Here is a 9,995-nt window from a genome sequence, read left to right on the forward strand (position 1 = left end):
CTTTTCTCAGAGGAAAGCCTTTATCCATTAATGACTTTATTAAAACACTTATTTATTTATTTATTATCATAAGCTCAACTAAGTGTTATATAAAACAGTTTTGAAAATTAAGGTAATAAGACAGAAAAGAACTAATCTTACCAAATGTTAATAAACAAATAATTAAACCAAACAAGTGAGAAAAATTGAGTCAAACATTTTGAAAGTGAAGTCACTGGAATAGAAAGCCAAAATCAATAATCAATGAATTTTAAGCAGATTCTTTGAAATTAGCAATAAAATATGTCAGCCTTGTCTTAGTCCATTCAGGGTGCTATAGCAAAATACCATAGCTAGGTAATTTATAACATTTTATAAATAATAAAACTTACTGCTCACATTTCTGGTGTCTGGGAAGTCCAAGATCAAGGTCTCAGCATATTCACTGTCTGTTGAAGGTTCACTCTCTGCTTCAAAGATGGTACCTTCTAGCTATGTGTTCACATGGCAGAAGAGGTGACAAGCTCTCTCAGGTCTGTTTTATTAGGGAACTAATCCCATTCAGTATGACTGACCCTCCATTATCTAATCAGCTTCCAAAGGCTACATCTCTTAATAATATCACCTTGGGGGTTAGGTTTCAACATATAAATTTTTGGGGATACAGACCTTTACAACATATCTTCCCACCCTTGGGCCCCCCAAATTTGTGTCTTTCCCACATGCAAAATATATTCATTCTATCCTGATAGCCCCCAAATTCTTAACCTGTTTCTGCATCAACTCAAAAGTTTAAAGTCCAAAGTCTCATCTAAATATCATCTACGTTAGATTTGGGTGAGACTCAAGGTATCATTCATTCTGAGCCAAATTCCCCTTCTACTCTGAGCCTTTGAAGTTAAACAAGTTTTGTGTTTCCAAAAAACAGTGTTGGGACAGGCATAAGTTAGAAATTCCCATTCCATAAGGGAGAGAGAAGAAAGAAAAAGGGGTAGTATGTTTCAAGTAAGTCCAAAACCCAAGAGCACAAGCAATATTAAACCTTAAGCCTGGAGAATAATCTTCTTTGACTCAGTGTTGTGCCTTTCAGACACACTTGGATGAGGATTGGGCCCCCAATGACTTTTCTGTGCATAGCCCATTCCACAGTGCTCATGTGTTGGAGTCTTGTGTTTGTGGTTCTCCTAGGCTGGAGTTGCACACTGGTTGCTCTACCATTCTGGGGTCTCTGGGATGGCCCTGCCCTCATGGTTTTACCAGACTTTGCCTTTATGGTGGTTCCTCCATGGCTTTAATAGGCATTGCCCCAGTGGTGGCTCTTTTTTTTTGAGACGGAGTCTCGCTCTTTCGTCCAGGCTGGAGTGCAGTGGTGCAATCTCGGCTCACTGCAAGCTCCACCTCCAAGGTTCACGCCATTCTCCTGCCTCAGCCTCCTCAGTAGCTGGGACTACAGGCTCCCACCACCATGCCTAGCTAATTTTTTGTATTGTTAGTAGACGGGGCTTCACCGTGTTGGCCAGGATGGTCTTGCTCTCCTGACCTCGTGATCCGCCCGTCTCGGCCTCCCAAAGTGCTGGGAATACAGGCGTCCGCCACCGTGCCCGGCCTAATGGTGGCTCTTTATTGTAGTCCTGTCCCTGTGGGACATCTTTGTCCATGCCCTGCAGCTCTCTGGGGTACTCTTAGTAATATAGGTGGAGGTAGCCATGTCCCTATAGCTCATTTGCTCTGTGCTCCTGTGGAGATGGCACTGTGTTGATGCTGCCAAGATTTTTACTGCCTGTGCACTTTAGAGTGGTGGCCTGAACCACATCTGGGCCCACTTGAGACACATCTGATGAGAGAGGAAGCTGAAAAATGCTGTGCCAGAACGCAGGGAGTGAAGACTTGAGGTAGTTCAGGGCAGCAAGCACCGAGGTTCCTTGGGTGCCCATGGTCCCTCTTTTGACCTCATTTTACACCCCAGGTTTGGTATTCTGAGCCTGTGATGTGAGTGGATGGTCTCTAAAATGCCTTTAGGGTCATTCTCTTACTGTCATGCAGAATAGCATCTGGCTTCCTTCTATCCCTACTAATTTTCTTATCAAATGGTGGTTTGGTCATACCTTTAGTATTCTCTTCTGAATATGCTTTTTCATTAATTCTTTACAACATAGCCACACTGAGAATTTACCAGATCTTTACATTCTGCTCTGCTTCCCTTTTGATTATAAATTGTTTTTAATTTGTTTCTATCTTCTTGTATTTTACTACAAGTATTCAAGAGAGGCCATACCACACCCTCAACACTTTGCTTAGATATTTATTTCACCAACTTTTTGCTCACAAGTTCCACCTTCTACAAAGCCCTAGGATACATACACAGTTCAGCCAGGTTATTTGCCACTTTATAAGAGGGATGACTTTTCCTCCAGTTTCTGATAACATTTCTCATTTTCACCTGAGACTTCATCAGAATGGCCTTTACCATCCAGATTTCTACCAAAATTCTGTTCATGACCTCTTAGGAAATCTCTAAGAAGATTAAAGCATTGTTTACAGCTCTCCTCTTCTGAGCCATAACCAGATCACTCTTAACACTCTGCTCGCAGAAACGTAGGCTTTTTCTAGCCTGATCCTTTGCATTCTTACAGCCTCTACCCATTACCCAGTTCCCAAGCTGCATCCACATTTGTAGGTATTTGTTAGAGCAGCACCCTACTTCCTGCTATCAATTTCTACCTTGATTCTTTCAGGGTGCTATAACAAAGTATCTTGGACTGGGTAATTTTTAAAAACATAATTTACTGAGAATCCTGGAGTCAGGGATTTCGAACATTAAGGTGGCAGAAGATGTGGTGTACAATGAGGGCTCAGTCTCTGCTTCAAAGTTGGCACCTTCTAGCTATGTCTTCATATGGTAGTAGAAGTAAAAGAGCTCCCTCAGGCCACTTTTTTAAGGACACTAATCCCATTCATGAGGGCAGATCCTCATGACCGAATCACCTCCCATAGGCCTTACCTCTTAATACCATTACCATCGGGATTAGGTATTTGGGGCAATCATTAAAAAGTCATTAGGTATTTGGTGATCATTAAAAAGTCAGGAAACAACAGATGCTGGAGAGGTTGTGGAGAAATAGGAATGCTTTTACACTGTTGGTGGGAGTGTAAGTTAGTTCAACCATTGTGGAAGAGTGTGTCGATTCCTCAGGGATCTAGAACCCAAATTTCCATTTGACCCAGCAATTCCATTACTGGGTATATACCCAAAAGATGATCAATCATTCTACTATAAAGACACATGCACACATATACATATGTTTATTGCAGCAATGTTCACAATAGCAAAGACTTGGAACCAACCCAAATGCCCATCAATGATAGACTGGATAAAGAAAATGTGGCACATATATACCATGGAATACAATGCAACCACAAAAAAGGATGGATTCATGTCTTTTGCAGGGACATGGATGAAGCTGGAAACTATCATTCTCAGCAAACTAACACAGGAACAGAAAACCAAACATAAGTGGGAGTTGAACAGTGAGAACACATGGACACAGGGAGGGGAACATCACACATCAGGGCCTGTCAGGGGTTGGGGGCTAGGGGCTATACTGATAGCATTAGAAGAAATACCTCTTTTCGCTGCCTGACCGCCGCCATCATATGTCGCATGCATGCTCCCGGGAAGGGCCTGTCCCAGTCGGCTTTGCCCTATCGACGCAGCGTCCCCACTTGGTTGAAGTTGACATCTGATGACGTGAAGGAGCAGATTTACAAACTGGCCAAGAAGGGCCTGACTCCTTCACAAATTGGTGTGATCCTGAGAGATTCACATGGTGTTGCACAAGTACGTTTTGTGACAGGCAATAAAATCTTAAGAATTCTTAAGTCTAAGGGACTTGCTCCTGATCTTCCTGAAGATCTCTACCATTTAATTAAGAAAGCAGTTGCTGTTCGAAAGCATCTTGAGAGGAACAGAAAAGATAAGGATAATAAATTCCGTCTGATTCTGATAGAGAGCCAGATTCACTGTTTGGCTCGATATTTTAAGACCAAGCGAGTCCTTCCTCCCAATTGGAAATATGAATCATCTACAGCCTCTGCCCTGGTCGCATAAATTTGTCTGTGTACTCAAGCAATAAAATGATTGTTTAACAACAACAACAACAACAACAAAAAAAAATAGAAGAAATACCTAATGTAGATGGCAGGTTGATGGGTGCAGCAAATCACCATGGCATGTGTATACCTAAGCAACAAACCTGCACAGTCTGCACATGTATCCCAAAACTTAAAGTATAATAATAATAAAAAAGAAAATGGTTCATATTCATAAAATATCATTCAAGGTCAAGTTTCGTGACAAAAAAATGCAATTCTAATCCCCCAACTGACTGAATGGATCCCCCACTTCTGCCAAAGAGATTCCAAAGAAACCTGAAAAACTAGTTAAGGCCATAATGGGAAGGAAGTAGGTGGTCAGACATGCCTCATTATACCCTCTCCCATTTGAAGTCCAGGCATAACTGACCAGCATGAACATTAAAATAGATCTTGGCCTGGTGAGGTGGCTCATGCCTATAATATCAACACTTTGGGAGGCTGAGATGGGCGTATCCCTTGAAGTCAGGAGTTCAAGAACAGCCTGGGCAACATGGTGAAACCCTGTCTCTATAAAAAATTCAAAAATTAGCCCGGCATGGTGGCATACACCTTAGTCCTAGCTACTTGGGAGGCTGAGGCAGGAGAATTGCTTGAGCCTGGGAGGCAGAGGTTGCAGTGAGCTGAGATTGTGCCACTGCATTTCACCCTGGGTGACAAAGTGAGGCCACCTCTCAAAACAAACAAACAAAAACAAAGAAAAAAAATAGATCTTAACACTAGCACTAACAAAACAGACTCTTTGTAGCAATAAGATACCAAATTCCAACCTGACTCTAGTATAACTTTACATGATAAAAATGGAAATAAAAGTATTTTACTGCAGAGTATTTTTTTGCCCTATTTTGAAATGCCCCTGCAAAGTCATTGGGAAACATTTGCATCTGTAAAGCATCCCATTAACATAAGTAGATCTTTCCTGTTCCAGGCCTTCCCAAACCTGAAGAGATTAACTGAGAATCTAGCACCTTTTAAAAGTCTAAATAGAAAACATTTGCCATCTATTATCTCTAAGGCTAGCCACTTATGAGACTTCATCTATGTAATAAAAACCTTAGTCTCCACAACCCCTTATGTTAACCCAGACATTCTTTTCAATTGATTCTGGGTCTTTAGAAAATAACTTAACTCTTCCAAGCAATTGCCAATCAGAAAATCTTGGAATCCTCTTTTGACCTGTAAGCACCCACTTTCCCCTGCTTTAAGTTGTCCTGCCCTTCTGGACCAAACCAGTGTATACCTCACATATATTGATTGATGTCTTATATCTCTCTAAAACATAGAAAAGAAAGCTGTACCCCAACCACCTTGAGCACATGTTCTCAGGACCTCTTGAGACCATGTCATGGGCCGTGGCCACTCATATTTGGCTTGGAATAAACCTCTTTACATATGTTACAGTTTGGCTTTTTAAATCAACATTAATTGGCACCCTATATATGGGGCCTCAGAGAAGACTCAGAACCCTGAAAGAGTCACCCAAACCCAGAACTAAGGTACCAGCAGGGGCCCATTGAAAGGCCCCCGACTCCAAGCTTCTTCTTGAGTGAAACTGGTAAGTCCTCCTCAGCCCTGAACCTCTTGCTCGGTTGACAGTCCTCTGGTTTATTCTGATCTGGTTCTTTTCCCAGGAAGTTGTTGTTCAGGATCTTAATTTTGATTCAGAGGTGCATTCTGAAGGATCTTTTCCATTGCCTCTTTTTCCCCAAATTAATCTCACTTGGCTTGTTTGTGCATTTGCTTTAGAAACTGAACTGTCCCTTGTGTAAATCAACGAGAGACTGAACTTCTCAGCTCCACTCCACTGAAACGCAGACTACAGTTTGGTTCCTCCCTTAAAGAAAATAAAAAAAAAAGGGAAACAAATAATCAAAGAATGAGGAAATACAAAGATAACGACCCCCTTTTGGGCATGCTGTTTGGTTTTATGATGCCTCTACTTGCAAGCATTTGTGTAAATGGAAAAGTTTGAAGGCATGCCAGGTTTTCTAGTACTCCAGCTGGTTACATATTATGGTCTATTTTTGTGCACATTTTAAACTTGCGGCTAAATTACATCAAGAAAAATTCAGAGGTCAAAAGTCGACCTGCGACTATAGAGTTTTAAAGTTTTATGTGTATTCCTCTCTTTTCTGCCTGCTTTAAATCTGCTGTTACTTTTCTACTGGGGTTGAGATAAAACCACTGTCTGCATTCAACCATTTATTTTCTTTCGTTTTATCAAACTGGTGAGTTTGTATTTATCTCATGGTTAGAGTTCTGAAATAAAAGCTATAAGATCTTTGTTTCTATGGGTGTGTATGTGTGTTTAGGTATGTTTGTGTGTATGTACATGCATTTTTTTAATGTGTTGTGGCCACAAAGTACCAAATTGGCTTTACAGTAAAGGAATACTCATAAATTAAGTAAATAAGCCCAATGCTTTTCCAGTTCATGTGACTTAAGTAAATCTTTAACAAATAAGCCTACTTTAAAAATGTCTTCTGAATTGTCAGCACACATTTTGTCTAGATTTACTGGTTAAGTGGTTTTATGTTTATTTCTTGCAGATATTTTATAAGGTGTTAAAGTTTGGCACAGAGGATATGGAAGTATAAACTCAGCCCCAAAGCTATGATCTTTGTGTAATTTTTGATAAATAAGGCATTTTACATTGTTGGTCTAATGAAAACAGCTAAATCCTGAGTTATCAGCAAAAAAACAAAAAACCCAACATTTATTTAACTGTAAATTTCATACAAATTGAATTGAATATATAATTCTACATATAAAAAATGCCAAAGAAAGGTGTATTCCGATGAAAATAAGAAAAATTATAAGACATAAAATGTGTTCTTAATAAAAGGAAAATAATTTTTGTCTAATTCAAAGGTTACTTTGAAACAAGGTAAGATGAGCTGATAACTAGTAAGTAAAAGAAATGTAAAGAAAGCTATAGCTATAAAAGCAGTACTTTTGGTAATAGAGTTTAGAAAGAAAATAATTTTGTGTGAAAAAGAATCTTGTATGATAAATTTTTGTCCTAGAATAAAACAGAAAGTTCAAGCATGTCATAAATAGTATGTGTGATTCATAATAGGGTTCATAAAAAACAGAATTTATAAAAGAAATTTTGTATGTGATTAAGTTGGCTATAATGGAAAGGAAATTATTTATAATCATCCTTCTAGAAATTGTGCTTTGATACTAAAAATACACTAATATAAAACTAAAGTCTTGGTTAGAATAGATTTTCTTAAAATATTGAGTTACGGCCGGGCGCGGTGGCTCAAGCCTGTAAATCCAGCACTTTGGGAGGCGAGACTGGCGGATTCACGAGGGTCAGGAGATCGAGGACATCCCACTGGCTAATATGCTGAACCCCGTCTCACTACTAAAAAAAATACAAAAAAACTAGCGGGGACGAGGCGGGAGCTGTAGTCCCAGCTATCGGGATGAGGCTGGACAGGGAGAAATGGCGTGAAACCCGCGGAGGCGGGCTTGCAGTGAGCTGAGAGCCGGCCACAGGCACTCAGCCTGGGCGAGCGCAGAGCAATGACTCGTCTCAAAAAAAAAAAAAAAAAAAAAAAAAAAAAAAAAATATTTGAGTTACTCATGAAATTGCAAGAAGGTTTTAAATTTTTCAATTATGTAATCTTTTCACTTGAATTTCTGAGATTGATATCTTCAGAATTAAAATGCCTATGTACTTTCTGTTTTTACCTTTCTCTTTTTGAGAAACAGGCCTGGGATGCAGCGTTTTAACTTTTCACGGTTATTCCAAATAAGCTTCCCATAAGGAAAAAGTAATTGCTATACCTAGGTCTTTATATGTTAATGTTGTTTTCCTTTTTTGGGTAGATTAGCCTGAGAGGGACCAGCAATTTATTAAATCTGAAATAGAAGTTACCATTGGTATCTCTCGAAAATCAATATCCTGTGTTTTATTTAATAGGGTTTGTATTTAAAGAATACTTAAAAAACGTAAACTTAGAAAGGGTTAATGTTTTTATATTTGTGTAACTTCCTATATTGTTGTTGAAGTCTTTTGATTATGACTCTTGTTAAATGATTAACTATTATTTTATAATGTTATATGGCTCTGTTTTAATAAAATATTTTGAGACTTTTAACGTTTTTGACAAATATCCTCAAAATCAAATCCCAAATTAAGTCTCTGACTTGGACTTACTGCTGGAGGCTTATTAAAACTATAAAAATTAATCACCCTAAGGATATAGAATCTTTCCACAGCTGCCAACAAGTCATAAACTCCAGTATCATCCCTGCCAGCCTGACAATTAGACATTAGTTGAGAGACTCCCTCTAACCCCACTTAAAAAATGTCTGTATGAAATGTTATTAACTAACCCTTGTGCTGTTAAGTTGCAGGGCTTTGACTCCTGGGTACATGTATCTCTTCTGAAAGGGAACCCTGATGCCTACTGAATCTTAACAGTCAACGTTGATATCTGGCATCAAATTCAAGTTGACCAAAGTTCCATCTTCTGACCTCGGAGAAGATGACAGTCAAAATGAACTGCTTTCATGTGACACTGGACCAGGCCTATATACAAAGGCATAAATAATCATTGAATAGTGTTTCCTCTATCTAAATATAATTGTTCTATGCCTTACTAGATAAATGTTTAGTTACCTATGAGTTTTCTTTTCCTGCCTTTGTCAGAGCTAGGCAGGGCTTAAGTCTCTTTTGTTTAAACATTACTAACTTGATACATAGCTTGCAAAATTGGGTAAAACAACAAAGGTTACTTTTTCGCTCTCTCTCTGCTTAATATCTGTGAAATTTAAAACTATTTAGAATCCCACTGGCCCAATCTATTTTCAATGCTAATGCTCCACTGCTAAAACTATATAAGCACCTTCCCCCTAGGCTCAGGCACTATCTTGGAAGAGGTAAGTGTATAAGGTTGATTTTTGAGCAACAAAATTAATTTAGATTTTCCAAATCAAAAATGGGCACACAGATGCCCAAACAGTTGGCAAAATAAGATACTTTACCTCCTGGACCAGTATGTGGTCCCTTTTCATCCATCCCAACCATAATTTCTTCTTTCCCGTAGAATTACAAGAAAATTGCAAAGAGGACATGAACATACCTGGTAACAAAACCTCCTGGGTATAGTGCTCCCAGTTATGAGATTTATGCAGATTGTTATATAAAGTTTTTAAAATCAAACACCTTAGGACAGACTATTAAAAAGACTGCCAAAAGCATTGTGACACAACAGAAGTCTCTAAATTCTGTAGCTTAAAAAGTTTTAACAAAATACTTATGTTTTGCAAGCTAATTGCTACAAGTCTATAACTAAAACATGTATTAACTGATGTCTTAGGTCTCCCTAAAATATATAAAACCAAGTTGTAAACCAATCACCTTGGGCACATGTTCTCAGGACCTCTTGAGACTGTGCTTTGGGCCATGGTCGCTCATATTTGGCTCAGAATAAAATTTAAAAAATATTTTACAGAGTTATGTTTTTCTTGTTGGCTTTTTCATAAAATATAAAATGTTTGAGAAAGGCACTTCTCAAGTGGCCAAGTGAGGATATTCTAGCTTAATGAGTAGAATTTACAGCTAAGTCAATTTTGTAACCTTACCTTTTGACTTTTGGTTCTTGAAGCTTACATTACAGAATTTTAAGGTTTGATAAATGCCTGCTCCACTTCCATTCCCATCTGGCCTAGAATATTTAAATTGGCTATAAGTCTTTTGGCTCTAAATCTGTTGGCTGTGAGTCCCCACCAAGGGATAGGATGGACCCAGGGCAGATAACCACACCACTCCAGCAATGGTATGGGACAAAATGATAGTTTGGCCATTAATGTTGCTTCTGGGAATTTTTTTTTTTTTTTTTTTTTTT

The 9,995-nt window shown here is 38.7% G+C and overlaps 1 long non-coding RNA gene and 1 pseudogene across 2 annotated transcripts in view; both read left to right on the plus strand.

Moving 5' to 3' along the window:
* Window positions 1-9,964, plus strand: part of LOC108529097 (uncharacterized) — a 129,480-nt gene extending 119,516 nt beyond the window's left edge. The window contains exon 8 of the long non-coding RNA XR_001885400.1: window positions 8,497-9,964. This is a non-coding gene — a long non-coding RNA (uncharacterized LOC108529097). The remainder of the gene's footprint in view (window positions 1-8,496) is intronic.
* Window positions 3,603-4,135, plus strand: LOC108529095 (40S ribosomal protein S13 pseudogene; annotated as a pseudogene). The gene has a single exon (XR_001885398.1). The product of XR_001885398.1 is annotated as a 40S ribosomal protein S13 pseudogene (transcript).
* Window positions 9,965-9,995: the final 31 nt, after the last annotated feature.

Source organism: Rhinopithecus bieti, unplaced genomic scaffold (assembly GCF_001698545.2).
Source record: "Rhinopithecus bieti isolate Rb0 unplaced genomic scaffold, ASM169854v2 scaffold_6568, whole genome shotgun sequence".
Lineage (NCBI taxonomy): Eukaryota > Metazoa > Chordata > Mammalia > Primates > Cercopithecidae > Rhinopithecus > Rhinopithecus bieti.